This window comes from Protopterus annectens, chromosome 3.part0 (assembly GCF_019279795.1).
Source record: "Protopterus annectens isolate FY-2018-M chromosome 3.part0, PAN1.0, whole genome shotgun sequence".
NCBI lineage: Eukaryota > Metazoa > Chordata > Ceratodontiformes > Protopteridae > Protopterus > Protopterus annectens.
In genome coordinates, this window is record NC_056731.1 from 395,437,433 (window position 1) to 395,457,861 (window position 20,429).

Here is a 20,429-nt window from a genome sequence, read left to right on the forward strand (position 1 = left end):
TAGTCACATGACTATTGCATCAGTGCATTGCAATTAATTAGTAAACTAAATAGGTAATTACTCTCAAAGAACCTGATGTATCCTAGAACTGACTGAACTCAAAATAAAGCTTAATGTTAACCAATATATAAATAATTTTTTTTAAATACATATGTAATACTACTTACACTTACTATAATAAACTGTTACATATTAAATGTTAGATCTATGATACTAAATAACTTGTGGTTTCTCTTTTACTTAGTCCTAAAATTATTATAAATACAAGTTTAAAAGATAATATATATATATATATATATATATATATATATATATATATATATGTAAAATATGTTGTTTTTAATGTAATAAACTTTTCAGTTTCAGAAAAGGTAAGATAGTGCAAGTCTCATTAATTCCTGGAAATTGATTTGCGTTCAAGCGTAGTTGCCATAATAATTCAAGATATTCTAGAAATAATGAAGCAGGTCCCCCTTGAATGTTTTCACTCATTTGATCAATAACCCTAAACTTAAATTTATGGTTAGGGCAATGTTGAGTGTGTCTCGCCAGTGCATTCTCTGTTTTACCTCTCCGAATGGCATACAAATGCTCATAAATCCTTTCTTTAAGTTTTCTATCTGTTTTACCAATATAGAAAACAGAACAGAGAATGCACTGGGCCAGGTACACTACCATCCTACTATTACAGTTGTAACGACCAGTAGAAGTGAACTTCTGGTTGTTGATGTGAAAAAATTGTCCCACTGCTATAGAACAGCAGTAGTTACAACTTTCACATTGGTACATACCTGGTGTTCTAATATAAGTAACTAAGGGTGTCTCTATAAGCTTTTTTAAATTCTTACCCCTTCTATATGTAATAACTGGTTTATTACCTAATTTATTCATTAGTTCAAAGTCACTTCTGAACAAAACCCAGTTCTTATTAATACTCTTCTTGATGTTAGTTGAATCTGCACTAAACGTATCAAATTCATCCTATATTTATGAAAATTATTTACAACTGGATTATGTTATTGTCACCCATAGGTGAATTTATTTGAGCTGTCCCTTCTATGTTCTCACAGTTGTGACTACTTGGACTAAGTATTGGTTTGTAAAAACCTACTTCACGTTTGTGTGACACCTCTAGAACCAACTCATCAATGAACTTCACAGGGTACCCTCTCTTAATAAACATGTGTTTGAGATTTTTAACTTCAGCTGAAAAATCCTCATCAGGAGTTACCATTCTGGCAGCTCTTATGAGTTGCCCCTTTACTACTGATTTTTTTGTACACTGTGGATGAGCACTTGTATAATGCAAAGAGGGGTTACAATATGTTGGTTTATGATAAATCAATGCAGTGTAAGCATTGAGTGTAGTATCTTTTGTTAACATAACATCCAAGTATGCTATGTTGTTGTTACTATAATTAGATGTAAATTTAAATAAATTAGAACTAGCATTCAATTCTTGTAAGATAAATTCAGCTGCACTTTCATTTCTCTTAGGAATTATAAAAATGTCATCCAGGAAACGTGTATAACATACAATCAAGTTCATGACATTGGTATTATTCAACAAGTGGACATGCTCCCAATGGGCCATCACCATGTTAGCGAAACTCGCACCACATGGTGAGCCCATTGCCACCCCTACCATTTGCAAGTATATTGTGTTGTCAAAAAGAAAAAATTGTTGGATAGAATAATACTCAACAATTCTTCTACTGTCCTAAGCTCATTTTCTGGTGCGTTCAAACTATGCATCCTAGCTAGAACAAATTCTATTCCCTCTTCATGTGAGATCGAACTATATAAGTCACATACATCGATAGTTAAAAAATTGTTTTCTTTAGAAAACTTTACTTTGTTCACTTCTTCTAGGAAGGTCCAAGAATCACGACTAATTTGGGGTTCCTGTTCTACATACTTTTTAATGATAGAATCCACAAGTTTAGCACTGGCATAAGTTATTGATTGACGTGCGTCAACTAAAGCCTGCATAGGAGGATCTTGTATATTCTTGTGGATCTTTGGAACTCCAAAAAGGTTTGGAATTTTTGGATGTAACATTGTTAAATAGTTTAAAGTTTTAATGTCTATTGATGCTTCTAAATATAAGCCGTGCAAATATACATTAATTATATGGTATGCACTGTTTAATTCATTCCTACTTACTTGTTTGTATGTGTCAGTATTTAATACTTTCTCCATTCTATGTTTATAATTCTCATTACTCATACAAATCATCATTCTCAATGCTTTACTTCTAATGTCTTTCAACAGATCCCTTTCAAGTGAACTGATGTTAGTGGAACTGTTACTCTGTGTGTTCAATAATGCTCTAATATCAAGTTCACATATCTGGCCGAACATGTGTAATATGGGATGCGTTGGTGGATTAAATATACTGGAAACATACAATTCACTATGCATAGATTCACTGTTATTAAAAAACACTGCTAAATTAAGTTTCCTAACGTACATTTTAAAATCAAGTAATGTTTTAGCCAAATTGGCACAAACATGTCCACTTGTTGAATAATACCAACGTCATGAACTTGATTGTACATTATACACATTTCCTGGATGACATTTTTATAATTCTTAAGGGAAACGAAAGTGCAGCTGAATTTATCTTACAAGAATTTAATTCTAGTTCTAATTTTTTGAAATTTACATCTAATTATATTAACAACAACATAGCATACTTGGATGTTATGTTAACAAAAGATACTACACTCAATGCTTACACCGCATTGATTTATCGTAAACCAACGTATTGTAACACCTTTTTGCATTATACAAGTGCTCATCCACAGTGTACAAAAAAATCAGTAGTAAAGGGGCAACTCGTAAGAGCTGCCAGAATGGTAACTCCTGATGAGGATTTTTCATCTGAAGTTAAAAATCTCAAACACATGTTCATTAAGAGGGGGTACCCTGTGAAGTTCATTGATGAGTTGGTTCTAGAGGTGTCATACAAATGTGAAGTAGGTTTTTACAAACCAATACTTAGTCCAAGTAGTCACAACTGTGAGAACATAGAAGGGACAGCTCAGATAAATTCACCTATGGGTGACAACAACATAAATCCAGTTGTAAATAATTTTCATAAATATAGGATGACTTTGATATTGACGTTTAGTGCAGATTCAATTAACATCAAGAAGATTATTAATAAGAACTGGGTTTTGTTCAGAAGTGACTTTAAACTAATGAATAAATTAGGTAATAAACCAGTTATTACATATAGAAGGGATAAGAATTTAAAAAAGCTTATAGAGACACCCTTAGTTACTTATATTAGAACACCAGGTATGTACCAATGTGAAAGTTGTAACTACTGCTGTTCTATAGCAGTGGGACAATTTTTTCACATCAACAACCAGAAGTTCACTTCTACTGGTCATTACAACTGTAATAGTAGGATGGTAGTGTACCTGGCCCAGTGCATTCTTTGTTCAGTTTTCTATATTGGTAAAACTGATAGAAAACTTAAAGAAAGGATTTATGAGCATTTGTATGCCATTTGGAGAGGTAAAACAGAGAGAACACACTGGCAAGACACACTCATTGCCCTAACCATAAATTTAAGTTTAGGGTTATTGATCAAATGAGTGAAAACATTCAAGGGGGACCTGCTTCATTATTTCTAGAATATCTTGAATTATTATGGCAACTACGCTTGAACGCGAATCAATTTCCAGGAATTAATGAGACTTGCACTATCTTACCTTTTCTGAAACTAAAAAGTTTATTACGTTAAAAACAACATATTTTACATATATATATTTTTTTATCTTTTAAACTTGTATTTATAAGAATTTTAGGACTAAGTAAAAGAGAAAGCACAAGTTATTTATTATCATAGATCTAACATTTAATATGTAACAGTTTATTATAGTAAGTATAAGTAGTATTATGTATGTTTTTTTAAAAAAAAACTTATGTATTGTTTAGCATTAAGCTTTATTTTGAGTTCAATCAGTTCTAGGATACATAAGGTTCTTTGGGAGTATTTACCTATTTAGTTTACTAATTAATTGCAATGCACTGATGCAATAGTCATGTGACTAAGTGGATAAAGTATTTAATACTACTACTAACTATGTACCTGTATCTGAAGAAGTCCAGTCACAGTACTGGAAGAAAAGTGCTTTTGAAATCTTTGTGGATTATTTCATTTATTTTATTTTATTAAACTAATTTTTCAGTACTTCGCTACTCCGTTTGCCATTTTTTTCTGTTTTTTACAAGTTTGTGACTTCGTTTTGTGCTGATATAGAAAATGTATGACAGCAGAAATATATAGACATAGATGTGAAGTGTAGGTTACATTAGATACACATGATGGAAAATTACAGCATATTTCAAATAAAATAATAGTACATGGAAAAAGACCAAATATTTGGTATTAGAGCCAGCTGAAGGTTTGCTTTTATTTTGAGGATGAAACACATTTGACTCAGGAATGTAAAAAAAAAAGAAGATGTGAGCAGTGTGGGGAGAAAGTCTATACTGTTAAAAACCATAAACCATTTTGTAAGAAATGTGATGAGTCTGAACATTTTTGGTTTGAATGCCACGCTGGAAAAAGAACAGTTCGATAAAAAAATTGAAAGGGAGGAAAAATGTGTAGAAAATAATCAGGAAGAAAGTAAAATGACTGAAGTAAGTGAGAAAGAAAATAATGGAAATTCAAGTCAAGGTGAAGAAAAAGAGCAAGGGGAAGGACTAATTATAGAAGAAATGTAGGTAGAAACAGAAAATAAGCATGATGAGCTACCAAGGAAGACGGTTACTCAGAAACATAGGAAGAACAAGAGCAGAAAGAAGATAAATCTATTGCTGGGAAGGTGAGAAAAAAAATAGAAAAATAAGAATAGGTGGCAAAATATGTAGAAACGGGAAAGGGATGATTTAGGTATTATGGGTCTAAATGTGAATGGTATAAGTGAGAGGTTTAATGGTTGTTGAATGGTACAAAAATATGGATATGTTATATTTGCTGGATACAAGATAGACCAGATTCCAAAAGAGCTGCTCTCAGTGTAAGTGGTCACTTACACTAACAGCAGTTCTTTTTGAATCTGGCACCCAGTGTAAGCCTGTTTCAAGATAAGCCTTTCACTGAAGTAAGCCACTTACACTGCAAGCAAGTCTCTCAGAATCAGAGCAGATTTACACTGAGAGTGACTCCTTTGGAATCTGGCTTGATATGTTAAACAAAGAGAAAATATGAAGCTGTACAGGAAACAAGATTATATTGTCGGTTGGATACGAAACATGTTCTGGGTTAGTGGTGTTGACGAGAAGATGAAGTAAAATTATTAGATGTGATGATTGTGATTTCAGGAAGGATGATGTTACGTGACGTGAAAAAAAATGGAAGTTGTATGTGAGCAATAGTAATATATACATATACAAACATGTCAGAAAGAAAAATAAATGTTTGAATAATTAAAAAAATATGTGATAGTACACATGTCAACAGTAATGTCTGGGTACTTTAACTGTAAGTTAAGAAAAGAAAAAGGGCAAATAATGCAAGATGTAAAGGTGATAAAAGAAGTGATGCTTTGCGGAAACCTGAGAATAGGAAAAAGTAGAGGGCAGGCATACAAAAAGGGAATTTTAAAACAGAGATAGATTATGTTGTGCATTCAGATGACAAGAAAGAAGTTACAGGAAGAGCAGAAGTATCTTTTTTAAGTCAAAATGTAAAATATATACCAAAGACCACACACAGCCAAGACAAAATAAAAAAGTTTAATTAAAGGTAAGCGCTTTCGTGCTCAACAACAAGCACTTCATCAGACAAAGAACATACTAAACTGCAGCATATAAATAGTACAATCAATTAGGAAATCAATGCAGTAATTTATGATCTCTCAATAAAGGTTTTAAAGGTGCACAGCCATTCAGGCCAGGAAACCTATGTGCTTGCAAAACAATAATCCATCTAGTGTCTGCCTTCTCAACTTTATTAGGTAAACTCCCCCCTCTACTATTATAAATACATTACAAAACTAAAAAAATAAAACTATGGCCATCAAAATCAGAAACATGCCTAAATAAGGCACTAGTAACATCTTTATTTCTAATATAACCAATATGCTCCAGAAGACGTTCCCTCAATGACCTACAGGTCTTACCTACATAAAAAAAGCAGCATTCATTACACACAGCAAGATACACAAGATTACAGGTAGAACAATCAGCATAAAACCTAGGATTCAAAATAAAACCAGAAGATGGATGAGTAAATGTTTTAGACTTAGAGATGAAAGAACATGCTGTGCATCTACGACATGCAAAAGTCCCCTTTCCCTTCCTATCCTCTTTTTAAAGGAACTGTGTACATATGCAAGGAAGAAAATTGTGTAACTGTGTTTGTTTGGTTAATTGCCAGGGAATCAGAGTCCACATCTGATGAAGTAAACCAATCGAAAATGTATAGGCTGAGATTTCAGAAACGTTAATGTGCATTGGAATTTCTATGTGCTGTGGTTTCATGCAATAAATCGTGTTTGTAAAAGTGCATGTTTCCTGCTTACTTGGGCACCTTGGACTTTTGTTTGTTTATATATATATATATATATATATATATATATATATATATTTTTTTTTCATTACATTTCTTTACATTGTCGATGAACTTTCAACAGAAAATTTGTCTAAAAGGTTCATTGGTGGTAAACATCTAAAAAAAAAAAAAAAAAACTAAAGTGATCATAAATGTAAAAAAAAAAAAAAAAACAGTAAAAACATTGCTTTTACATCTTAACATCCCTGAAACCCTGAAATTAAATATACTAACTCTTTGGTCACACAACCACAGAGAAAAACAATAACTCCTAAAATGACATTACACTTGAACTATTGCAGTTTGATTGTAGTATAAATTGACCACTGTAACCACTGACAAAAATTGTGGCACATGATAAATGCATGTTGTGACCAAATATACTTCACCTATAGATATATATTAAAAAAAAAAAAAAATATATATATATATATATATATATATATATATATATATATATAGATATATATAGCTTCACTTTATAATCTTGAAATACTGAAATATCGAATTTCAGTATTTCGAGACCATAAAGTGAAGTTTCATAGTAATGAAACTGCATAACCGCGAATCCGGAAATGTTGAATTCACGGTTATGGTTTTCTGGTACGTGACGTGGAATGTACTGTGTGAATGGTGTACAGTTTAGTGTGTGAATTTAGGTGGAATTTAAGGTAAGTGACTATTTTGTAAGGATTTTGGGTAGGTGTTTGAGTGTATGTGAGTGTGTTTGGAAGATGTATGTGTGGGTTAGGGTAGGCAGGTAAAAGTATGATTATTTAAGTGTTGATAGTGGTGGTGTTTGTATATATGTGATGTGTGTGTCCGAGGGGACTGTAGAGTGTCTAGTTGTGAGTTTGCTGTATTTTTCTGTTTGGTGCAATCTCGGAGTTAGCTAAGTAGTGGGGGTGTGGGGGGGCAGCCCCCCACATGGGGCCGTAGGGGGGCTTGCCCCCCCTGCCTATTTATAGTGTAGGTTTGTTAATTTGCGTTTTTGTGTTTGTGTGTGTTTTGTTTGTTTTTTTATAGTGTGGGTTGGCTGGTGTATGTGTTGTGTGGTGTATGGTGTGTTTAAGTTTGTGATTTTTACTTTTGCGTGTTTGGGGTTTTGGCATTTTGCAGATTCACCTTTATAGCTTTGAAATACTGAAATTCGATATTTCAGTATTTCGAGATTATAAAGTGAATCCATGTATATATATATATATATATATGGCTGAGAAGACCGACATCGGAATCCGCTCCAGAAGATCGAAAGAAGAAGAAGAACCGAATCGGCGGGTTACGGATGACAACACCAACGCCGAGGATGCCGATGGGGAAAAGCTGCTGTGTGATCGGTATAGTGACGGACGTGAGGTGCGCAGTCGCGGGAAGGTGACGGTCTGTGGGGGATAGGGGTTGGGGGGTTTAAGGGGTTAGGGTTAGGTAGGTGGGTTAAGTGAGTTTATATATATATATATATACATATATATATATATATATATTTATATATATATATATATATATATATACATACATCTTAGTTTATTGCTCAACAAAATACCCACAAAAATAACCCAAAACTATTTTGCCCATCCCTAAAATCACTACTCCACCCTGGACAATCCATCACCTCTTGTCCCGCAGCAAACACTAACAACCCAGTTAATGTAGATAGCAACAATGATCAATACCCACTTTGTAGAATCCTATCCTAGCAATAACCTGTAAAAATCCCTTAGAGCCCACCACCATTCCACAACCCTATACCAGTAATGAAACTTTCTTTAAACTTGGCACAGTCCCCACATCAACAATAAAAAAAATCTACAAAAACTAAAACTAACTATATTAGCTGCAGACATACTACCTAAAGCTAGCAGTAGAAGCCATTGCACTCCATTCTGATTAACAGATCCATGAGAGAAACATACCCCTAAAATCTGGAAATGTCATACATAGTACCCCTACATAAAGGCAGAATTTCTACTGATCTCACCAACTACCGTCCAATTGTTTATCTACCACCCATGTCTAAGGTATTAGAAAGATGTTTTCACACCCAACTATTCAAATACCTCACAAACCACAGCCTGCTATTCCCCATTCAATATGACTTTTGATCTGACCACAGCACAAACACTGCCCTCCTAAACTTCACAAATACAGTTAACCAACTTAGCAAGAGTGGACAGCTAGTACCTAGTCCTATCCAAAGCATTTGATACTGTAGCTTATTGAAAGCTCCTACTGTAGCTAGCCTACTTGGGCCTCAATACCCCATCATTAACGTGGTTCCACAGCTAACTATCTGATAGGAAGCAAGCCATGACTTGGCAACAACAATGCTCTGATTTCCTCCATGTAATAGTTAGCATCCCCAAGGATCAATGCTAGGCCACCTACTCTTTAACATATTTGTCAACAACCTCCAGTCCACCACTAGACGAGCTACCTTGGTACTGTATACTCATGATGCTACACTTATCTGGTCAGGACAAACACTGACCTTCCTTCAGAATACCAACCAACAAGCCTAACTAACCAATGAATCATGGTTAGTCAGTTCTGACTTGCTTCTTAATGCCAAAAAAAAAAATGCAATAAAAGTTTTTTACTCCCAAAAATTACTTCAATCAGAAATGGTCATTCCATGTCCCGTCCTGAAATGGAACCAAAATAGAATGCATACAACAAGCCAAATTCCTTAGATTATTACTCAGTGAGAGTCTCAAGTATGACTAACACCTTCAAGAAGCCATCAAAAAGACAAACTGGAAACTAGGTTCCCCACTACAGAGCTAAAAAGTTCCTCACTGATCACAGTAGAAAGACCATAGCACAATCATACTTACTCCCATCACTTCTCTATACCTCACCATCTTTACAAACCTTAACATAACCACTAAAAACAATCTAGAGACAGCCTACAACAAGATCCCAAAATTTGCTACTAACACTTCCCCACAAAACTCACCACTGCACAGCTCTAAAAAATTTCATCTGGCTAGAATTTACAAACCACCTCCACTATTCTCAAATGACCATAGCCCACAAACTAATAAATTCTGCAGAAAAATGCACAGCCTTAAGATAAATACTTTTGCCTCACACCTCTAATTGAGTACTAAGGTCCAGCAACAAAGCCCTCCTAGCCACATCCAAATCTAATAACATCACAGAGGACTAGTTATACTCCAACCAAGTAGCAAAAACATGGAACCGAATCTCCCTTGAAATAAGACAGACACACAAAACAGCACTCAAAACATGCTTACTAAGGAACTGGCTGTGGTCCTGCACTACACCAAGCTAAATTCCCCAAACTTAGTTACTTCTCCTCCCTGAAACCACACTATAATAGCACAATCCTTCCTTTTAATAACCTACACACAAGCCTCCTTTTCTGTTATGATATGACTGCAGCATAATGCACTGACTTCTATTTCTTTTGTTTACTCCATCAAGCCTTCACTCACACTATCGTCTCCAACAACCACATTCCCCCAGAAAAAACACCAACCCTTATTCTCCCCCTCTCAGCAAAACATCCCCCAGTAATATCTGTATACGTTCTGGCCTTTACTACTCAACTGTAATCAGCCTCCAATGTTTGTAAAAAGTCATATGTTTATTAATGTCCTAAACTCTGCTCTTTTAAAGATCCTCTAAACTGTTCCACTAGCTCATATGTAAATAAAGTCATTATTAAAAATGAAGTCAGGGAAAGCAGGAGGCTCAGATAAGGTCATAGCAGTTATGATCAAGATGTTGGGTGAGACAGGGGAGAAATGGCTCCTGAGGGTACTCAAAGCAGTATGGAGAGAAATGTTTATCACAGAAGACTGGAGAATAAGCATACTAGTACCAGTATTCAAGAACAAAGGGGACATTCACAACTGTGGGCAGTATAGAGGTATTAAAAAACTCCTATCACACTGCATGAATGTTCTGGAGAGGGTGATAAATGAATGCGCATAAAAAGTAAGATGGGAGATGAGCAGTTTGGATTCAGACCAAGATGCAGCACAACTGACCTGAAGTTTGCAGTGAGACAGGTACTTGAGAAGAAGCTAGAAATGAGGAGAGTCCAACTGGACATTCCTAGACTTGGAGAAAGCATATGACAAGGTCTTAAGAAAGCTGATTTGGGCAGTCCTGCAATGGTTCAAAGTCCCAGAAACACTGATAGAGCTAGTGTAAGCTATGTTCAAGGACCCAGTGACTCATGTACGATCAGTTTTCTGTCTTACAGAGTGGTTCCCAGTGGGAGTGGGCATGCATCTGAACCCACTCCTGTTCATACTAGTGATAAGACTACATTAGCAAATAGGTCAGAGGGGACAGATCAGCAAAGTTGCTGTATGCAGATGATGTGGCAATACAGACAGACTCTGAGCAAGAACTTCAGCTAAAAGTAGGGGAATGGAATGCAAAACTGTAGGCACGTGAGATGAAACTTGACTACCAATAAGACAGTTGTAATAGCAGCAAATGGGGGAAATTAGAAGACGCTGAGGATTGAGATTGAAGGGAAAATAGTGAAACAAGTTAACAGCTTCAAGTATCTGGGAGGGTTGGTTGAGGAGGAGGGAAGTCTGAATGAGGACGTCAAAGCTAGAAATAGATGGGCTGTAGCCAACTGGCACAGAGTGTCAGAGTTAGTATATGACAGAAGAATGCCAAAGAAGCTTAAAAGTAAAGTGTGCAAAACAATGGTGTAACCAGTACTACTGTATGGTACAGAAACCTGGGCAATCAAGGCAGATTATTGAGGAAGTGAGAGGTGATAGAGATGAAATGCCTGACATGGGTGGTAGGATGCACACTGTAGGCAGACAAAGGAATGAGGGCAAAGCAGCAGAAGCCAAAGTAGCTCCAGTTGCAGAAAAGGTCAAAGAGAACAGGTTATGGTGGTTCAGGCACATGTGCAGGAAAGCAGAAGACAATATGGTATGGTGAAGAAGATTTGTGACCAGAAGAAGGCAAGCAGAAATGAGGGTGTCCAGCAAAGAGTTGAATGGTTTATATGTGAGTAGACTTGTGGCAGTCAAGCATGAATAGGGAGAAATGGTGACTAGTGACACAACAACCCGACCCCATGTAGAAAATGGAAAAAAGGTGGTTGGTGATGATGATGATGATGATATGAACATAAATATATTTACTCTTACACACATGAATCTGTACTGTGAATGTACTTTTTTGCTGTCATTTGGATGTACTATACTGTTGAAATAACTTAAATGACCACAATTGTACTACTCTGCAATACATGGATGTATGAAGCTGCTGTACAGAGCTGCTGCAAATAACTCAAAAGTATACAAATGTACTATGCTATTATTATGAATGTACAAAGGTGTACATGTGCAGCACATCGCCCTATAAATCACTGTACTAGCTAATCTATTTTTATATTGTCTAATATGTATTGTATGCTTCTTCTGTGGAGCTTTTCTCCCTGAGCCTCCTCTGAGCATGGGAGAGACCCAAGTCTGAATTTCCTAGTAAACAAAGTGAAATAAATATAATATTATATAAGTGGTACATTTTGAGTTATCTCTGCTTAATATCTGAACTTTGGCCAGCTAACATCTACCTGAAATCACCTGGACGTATAAGTGATTTTAAGTACACTTTTATCTGCTCTTTTTCATATAGTAATGTATTTAATTTATTTATTTGTGTTTTTCACTGAATATTAACTCAACTGAAGTTGTGGCTGTCTCTCTACAGAGTACTTGTTAGAATTTCTGTGTAGCCATTGATAACAGTGGGGGTAGTTTCACCTCACCACTGATATTCTGTCTTGTCTTATATAAGTGGTACATTTTGAGTTATCTCTGCTTAATATCTGAGCTTTGGCCGGCTAACATCTACCTGAAATCAACTGGACGTATAAGTGAATTTAAGTACACTTTATCTGCTCTTCTTCATATAGTACTGTATTTAATTTATTTATTTGTGGTTTTCACTGAATATTAACTCAACTGAAATTGTGGCTGTCTCTCTACAGTTAGTTCCCCATCCCCCTCCCTGTTCTTGTTTTGGTGTTAATGTTGGTGGCTTTGAAATTGCCCGCCCCTCTTGTAGAGTTGTATTTGGATACTCCTTCTGGGCCCATCTCATTTGCTCACTCAACTGAGTGCAGTGAGATCATACTCTGATTTCAGGCACTCCTACTGTGTACAAAAAGAGCATTTGGGAAGGACAAGCCCTGTAGCCTCATAATCCTGCTCTGTTCCTTCCCTAAAAATAAATAAATAAAAAAAAAAAAAAAAAAAAAATATATATATATATATATATATATATATATATATATATATATATATATTTTTTTTTTAATTCAGCTGCTCTTACTGTAACTGTCTTAGTTGCTCTTCTGCGTGCTGTTATCTGTTCAGTCACTCTTACTCTGCACTTATTACTGCTTGTTAGTAGCCTTCTAATTTACTGCCTTCTGCACTTGTTTTTTAGTCATTTGTTAATTTAATTGCATTTATTTGAACTGTATTTTCCGTAGTGTTGCTACACACTCGGGTGTGCTGGCCTGCACTGCAATCTGAATTGTATTTACTGCTGTTTTAGCTGCTTTTCTGTAACAAAACAAAAAAAAAACAAAAAAAAAAACCAAAACAAAAAAAAAATTCTAAGCTTGTTTCCTGCCTTTCCTATAACTAGTTAAGTCCAGATACAGACTTGCTGTATCCAGGACTGTTGGTAAGCTTCTGAGCCCCCCAAGCCTTTCTGTGTTGGAGAGAAGCCTTCTAGCTTATCAGTGGGAGGGGTAAGCACTAGGTAGCCTATCTACCATGGGAAGAGTGGGTTTTGGCCCTGAAATTGTAGTTCATTGGCCATTTGAGCAGTTTTTCCATTTCTTTCTACTTTCTGGTTAAAAGCCCATTTTGCATTTGATCCCTGCCTTTCCTATAACTAGTGTAGTCCAGGTACAGATTTGTTGTATCCAGGATTGTTGGTAAGCTTCTGAGCCCCCCAAGCCCTTCTGTGTTGGAGGGAAGCCTTCTAGCTTATCAGTGGGAGTGGTAAGCACTAGGTAACATATCTACCACAGGAGGAGTGTTTTTTGGCCCAGAAATTATAGTTTATTGGCAGTTTGGGAAGCTTTTACATCTCTTTCAACCTTCTGATTTAAAAGCCTGTGTTTGCGCTTGTTTCCTGTCTTTCCTGTTACTAGTCTAGTCCAGGTACAGATTTGCTGTATCCAGGACTCTTTGTAAGCTTCTGAGCCCCCCAGGCCTTTCCGTGTTGGAGGGAAGCCTTCTAGCTTATCACTGGGAGTGGTAAGCACTAGGTAGCCTGTCTACCACGAGAGAAGAGGTACTTGGCCCAGAAATTGTAGTTTATTGACCATTTGGATAGTTTGTCCATCTTTTTCAACTTTCTGGTTTAAAAGAACACATCTGCGCTTGTTTCTCATCTTTCCTGTAACTAACCTACTGGGTAGCACTAGAAAGCCTTAAACTGATACAAGCCTTCTAGTTAGAAGAGAGACTTTGGAGTGATTAAGTATCTACTGTTTTCCGCCTAAACGCAGATTTTCCAGATTTTATTGTGATATAAAAGCTTGTTTTTTTTCACATATTGTACTTATTTGACTGCCTGCACTTTTAAAAAGTTGTTTTTTGTTTAAATAATTTGTTTAACTGTTGTAGGCTACACACTAAAGTGTGATAGCCTTTTCTGATCGTTTGTAGTCATTTAAAGCTGTTTTAAGTGTATTTTCTACTGTTTTACCTTATCTTTTCAAAAACAAACAAAAAAAAAAAATTCCCTGTTTCCCACCTTTCTAAGCTAGTATAGTCCAGTTTTCAGGCTAGTGCTGAATTCAGGGCTGTGAATCAAGTTTCTGAGTTGCCCATACCTTACTTGGATAAAAGGAAGTTTCTCTGTTCACCTGTGAGAGAGGGGAGCTTTGAACAACCTATCTGTCCCTGGAGGAGTGGTTCCAGCCCAGAAGTAAGTAGTTTATTGGCCATTTTGGGCTAATTTCTATCTCTTTTATTTCCCTACTATAAAACCACGTTTGCATGGTTTTGCGCACTGGGCAGCGCCAGTTAGCTACGGTTAAATTATTCCCGGCTCCACTAAGTCTCCTCTTCAGTTTTTCCCTTGAAACTGGTCTAACTCTCAACCTAAGCACTCAAAAAGCATCCTGCAGCCCAGCACTTGCTCAGACCAAATAGCAAGCACTAATATACCCTGACACTGATTGCCCAGCAGGGCAAGGCTCTTTATTCATCCCTCACCAGCCAAGTGACTAAGCAGCTCACCCTACTATTCAGGCATGACCAAGGGGTAATTTCAGGTGTACTCTCCAGTCCAGCTGGTGAATCTTGGTACCCTGAGGCAATGTTACAACTGCCTCATGTACACAGACAACCCTCTCCTCCTACCACAAAACACTAACATATGCGAGAGATGCAATTATACAGCCAAACTGGAAGCTAAGCTGTCTCCACCCAAGACTGGAACAGACAGTCAAGTGGAGAAGGTTAACACTTGCAGCACACCTCCAGCCACACACAGACCTACTAAAACAGCACTGGCAAAAAATACACATAAATACACAAAATCATACTTGGAGGCTCTAAATAAAAACCCGCAAAAGCATCAGAGCCCTCCAAAGCAGACACCCAAACAACCTGCACCTCCTGTCACAAACCAGACAACACATAAAACACAAAATCAGTGTGCCGCACAAACACAGCCCTTAAGGCGAAATAACATACCTGACACACTAGTAATAGGTGACTCTATAGTCAGGCACACTGATGTCCCACTCACTAGACTGGACAAGCAGAAGGTTACTGTTAGCTGCCTGTTGGGAGTCAGAATCCGCCACATAACACAAGCACTCAGGTCACTCCAGAACAAGTACAAATATGACTCTGTCATTGTTCATGTTGGTTTGAATGACCTGAGATGTACCTCCCTGGACTACATGAAAAGAGACATGGAAGAGCTCTCTGATCATTTAGCACAGGCTGGTATGACCCTGACCCTGAGTAGCATCCTGCCCTCACCAACAATGATACCTCAGTATAAAGAAAAAATGATAAGTTTCAACAATTGGCTAAGCTTCTGGTGTCATTCAAAGGGGATCCAGTGTCTGTCAGCCTGGGATGACATGCTCGACAAGCCGCGTTGCTTCGCAAGAGACAACTTGCACCTGTCACCCCTAGGCTTTTGAATACTGGCCAAGGCTCTTGCTGCCCCCATAGTGCCTTTTTTAGGCAAGGCTCAAAAGTCAAACCCACCTCCGTAAACAGCACAATTAACAAAAACTGAGGGTTATGCTACTCAACGCCAGGAGTTTAAATCTCAAAATGCACGGGCTCGAAGCACTCCTCAGTATGGAGAACGTCGACATCTGTGCAGTAACTAAAACCTGGTTCAAGGCTCCAGAGAGCACCCCAGCACTACCAGGCTACAACTCATACCATGTGTTTCGGCCACAGAACATGGACTGAAACACAAAAGGAGGGGGTGTATCCATATTCATCAAGGATACCTACACCTCCAGGTTAGTGGCGCAGCATGATACCTCTGAGATCATCCATATGCAACTAACATTGGGAAAATCTGCAGTGCAAATTGCGGCCTGCTACAGATCACCCTCCATGACCCAGGACCACCACTCCACCTTTCTGGAGACACTGGAAAACATGAAGGTCCTACCGAACACCCTGATATTGGGTGATTTCAATTACCCTATCATTCACTGGGAAAACTACACGAGTACAAACTCCCAGGCCCAGTGCTTCCTGGAATTCATCAACTCAAACACCCTGGATCAGCTGGTAAACTCCCCTACCAGAGGTGAAAACATATTGGACCTGGTCATCACCAACATGGGCAACAGTTGTTCCACACCGGAGGTCAACCCGTCACTGGTTAGATCCGACCATAAAGTAATCACTCTGGATGTCCACCACCCCACCACCACCCCCAACTAAGGAAACCACAGTAAAAAAAATTTCTAAAGCAAACTTCACCTTACTTAAGACAGAAGTGGTAAGTTTCACAGCCCCCACACTAAAGGATAACGCTGCCCAAGATGCAGAAACCTTTACAAATGCACTCTATGAGCACCTACAAGGATGCATGGATAGTGCCATCCCTAGCAAAACCAAGACTCACTCCTCTAAGAGAAGGAAACCAGTTTGGTGGACCCCTGCCATAAACAGACTATACAATAGAAGGAGGAAATTAGTTCAGAAAAAAAGCAAATCCCAAGAAGGAAAGACATCCCTGATCAGTATCAGTAAAAAACTAAGGTCCCCCATGAAATCATCCAAGGCTAACTTCAAAAGAAAAATAGCCAAGGATTCAAAAAATAACCACAAAGCCTTCTTTAGCTATGTTAAGAATCTTAGTGGCAACTCGCAGATATGCACTAAACTAGTGCAAAATAGCACAAAATATACTGAACCTACTGATATTACCAACATCCTGGCAGATAGATTCAGTGCAAACTTCACCCCCCTCTCACCTCCAAAAGGGCCCACAACAATACCGAAAGTCACAAACGCACAGGTGAAAACAGCCCTTTGAAAAGCCAAAAACACAGCATCAATGGGACCAGATGGTGTCCCAAGCTGCATCTTGCACGAACTACAGAACGAACTAACCCCCCACCTAAACACACTGTTCAACTTCAGCCTCTGTACAGGCTACATGCCCATAGAATGGCGCACAGCAATGGTTATTCCTCTCCACAAAGGAGGGGCCACAACTGACCCTGGTAACTATCACCCCATAAGCCTGACTAGCCTGGTCTGCAAGGCTATGGAACGCATCATTATGGAACTCATTAACAAAGACATTGGGAACCACCAAACACTTGACCCAACCCAGTTTGGCTTTGTTAAGGGCAGATCATGCCTACTAAACCTGGTTGACTTTTTCGAGACAGTCACCAAGGCCATAGATGAGGGAAAGTTGGTTCACACAGCCTACCTTGACCTCACCGAGGCTTTCGACACAATTTCTCACTCAGGTATTACAGAAAAACTCACCAGCCTGAACCTAAACCCCTACATCATGAGATGGGTTGCCAACTGACTTACAGACAGAACTCACACGGTAAGAATAGTGGGCTCCAGGACCGACTCTAAACCAGTCTCAAGTGGTGTCCTGCAAGGCTCGATCCTGGGACCCCTAGTGTTCGACATATACTTCTCAGACATACAGGCAAACACAGGAGGACTATGGCTAACCAAGTTCGCCGATGACTGCAAACTGGGAGCCATAATTGACTCTCCGGCTGACACGGACATCCTCCAAAAGGGCCTTACTGAGACAGACTCCTGGTGTCAAAGTCATGGCCTCAAGCTAAATGCCAAAAAATGCATAGTCATCCTGTTTGGGAAAAACAAAACACCCACAAATTACCACATAGGTGGCAGCCCCCTTAATACAGAAGAGGTAATAAGAGATCTGGGGACCCAGGTAGATAGTAATCTCTCCTTTGACAATCATATTGTCAGAGAAGTTATGAAATCCTTCTATGTGGCAAATCTAAGTACTAAAGGGTTTGCATCTAGAAATAAAGAGGTTATAGTGCCCTTCTACTCATCACTCATTAGACCCATCATAGAGTACAATGCCCCATTTGGGATGTACCTCACAAGACACTTCTAACAGCTGGAAAGACCACAAAAGTACCTCACCAAGAGGATTACTGGCCTCAAACGTATGTCTTATGCAGCCTGACTGAAAAAACTCTGGCTGTACTCAAAGGTGATCTCTGCCTGACTTACAAAGCCATGTCCAACTCAGAATTGATGGACATGCTCCACCTAAAGAAATCCAAGTCACTGCGAGCCACGTGCTCTAGTGAGCTAAACCTCACCACAGCAATAAATAGAGTATGCTGGAGAGATAGATTCCTGTCACAGAGACTCCCCATGCTTTGGAACAAAATTCCAAACTACATCAGTCAGAGCCCCTCACTAACACTCTTCAAGAGAAACCTTGACGAGTGGATGGGTAACAGAAAATACACCCCTGGGATCACTTCATTGGCTCTGCTTGACAGAGGATCAGTTAATTAATCAATGGGGTGGCGAAAGCTGACACACTCTGGCTAGGCTTATAAATGTCCACGGGCAGATAGCCTAGTACCTACCTATGAACCTATATTAAATAAAATATACTGCTATATATGATTGTGCAGTTAGGACAGCTTATACAAAGATGTGAAATATGTAGCATGTTCAAAAAACAGGACTAAAAATGAAGAACTCATTTCATGATATTCCTCTGTTGTTATGGCTGAAATTATAAATGTGGCTATAATATTGTATGGAAAATATGAAAAAGAATAAATTGTGAAGTTGGCAAATGGGATAAGATATTATGAATTGTTGAATAATACAAATAGGAATGATGACGATGTGTTGAGTGAAATAAAATGATAGATGTGAAGAAAATGAAAGTGGGGATAGAATGAAAGATGTTAACATTTGTAGAGTTGAAGATGTAAAATACTGAAAACATTGTACATTTTGTAAATAGAATGGAAGGGGTGTGAAGTACTAAGATACACACACGCGCACACACACACACACACACACACACACACACACACACACACACACACACACACACACACACACATGCACACACACATGCGCACATAAAGCAACCTCTTCTCTTTTCCTAGGGGTTGGGCCAAAGGACTGCTGCAGGAAGAGAGGGTAGATGGAGGAGAAGAGGGAACTGCTAGAAGATATGCAGATTAGGCAGATGGAAATCACTAAAAATAGAGACTCTGTAAATGTTGCTTCACTCATAGATGTTACATATACTCATAATTCTCAATGTGCAGCTATAGGTACAAAGGTCCTTGCAAAGTAGGTACAGCCAGCCAAAAAGCTGGGCATCTAATCAGCATAAAAGTCAAATACTAAATAGCACATAAGTGTTCCCATAGTTAATGTGGACACTACTCAGAAGTAAGTTTAAAAAACAGAGTTTAAAAAGGATAGAGAAATATAAGTAGATTATTAAAGGGATAGTGTAAAAATCAATAGACTTTAATAAATTGTATTGTATAATTCTACTGCACAAGGTCATTTATATTTACTTCTGAAAAAGACAGATGTAAGATGTGTATCCTGTATCTTTAAATTCTTGGTGCCACTAGTAGGTTATCATTGTGTTATTCTAGACAGCTTCAGAAATCACATGCAGTGAATGGGGAATTCAAAACATTGTGTGAAGGGTTAAATCAAGACTAAAAATAGAGACTTACTTCCACAAATTGATACATTATGAGCTGGGATAAATCAGGCCTGAAAATATGAATGTTTCCCCAAAAACAGGGACAATTGAGCAGTCTGAAAATACTGTGGAGATGGATCTTCCACAGTCCGAAATTAGTATTCATGAAAGTGGTCTGGAGAATGTTGTTTTATAGGAAATGAATGATGGAAAGGAGCCAATTGATGAAATGAGTTTATCTTGGTTAGAGGAAATGGAGAAATGTTTTTATGCTACAATGACTGATGATAGACAGGAACCAGATGCAGTGTGTGAGCTGGTTGAGAGTTGAACTGATTTCCAGATTCACAAGGAGAAGATGGGATCCATGAGGTTGCTACATGCTTGTAGTAAAGGTGGCATGACATAGAAAGTGAAAACTCTGAGAAGCTGGGAAGTTAAAAAAAAGGCAGAGCATAAACATGGAGAACAGATGGTCTGTAGTAAGAATTCAAAACAGAAATGGAAATTCTATTAAGAAATGTTGTTTTGGATTCTCTAGTGGTTCCACTTGGCTCTTCTGTCAGGGATGTAAGGGTTCTGATTAATTTACGGTCAGAGTCCTTCTGTGAAATAGCATTTG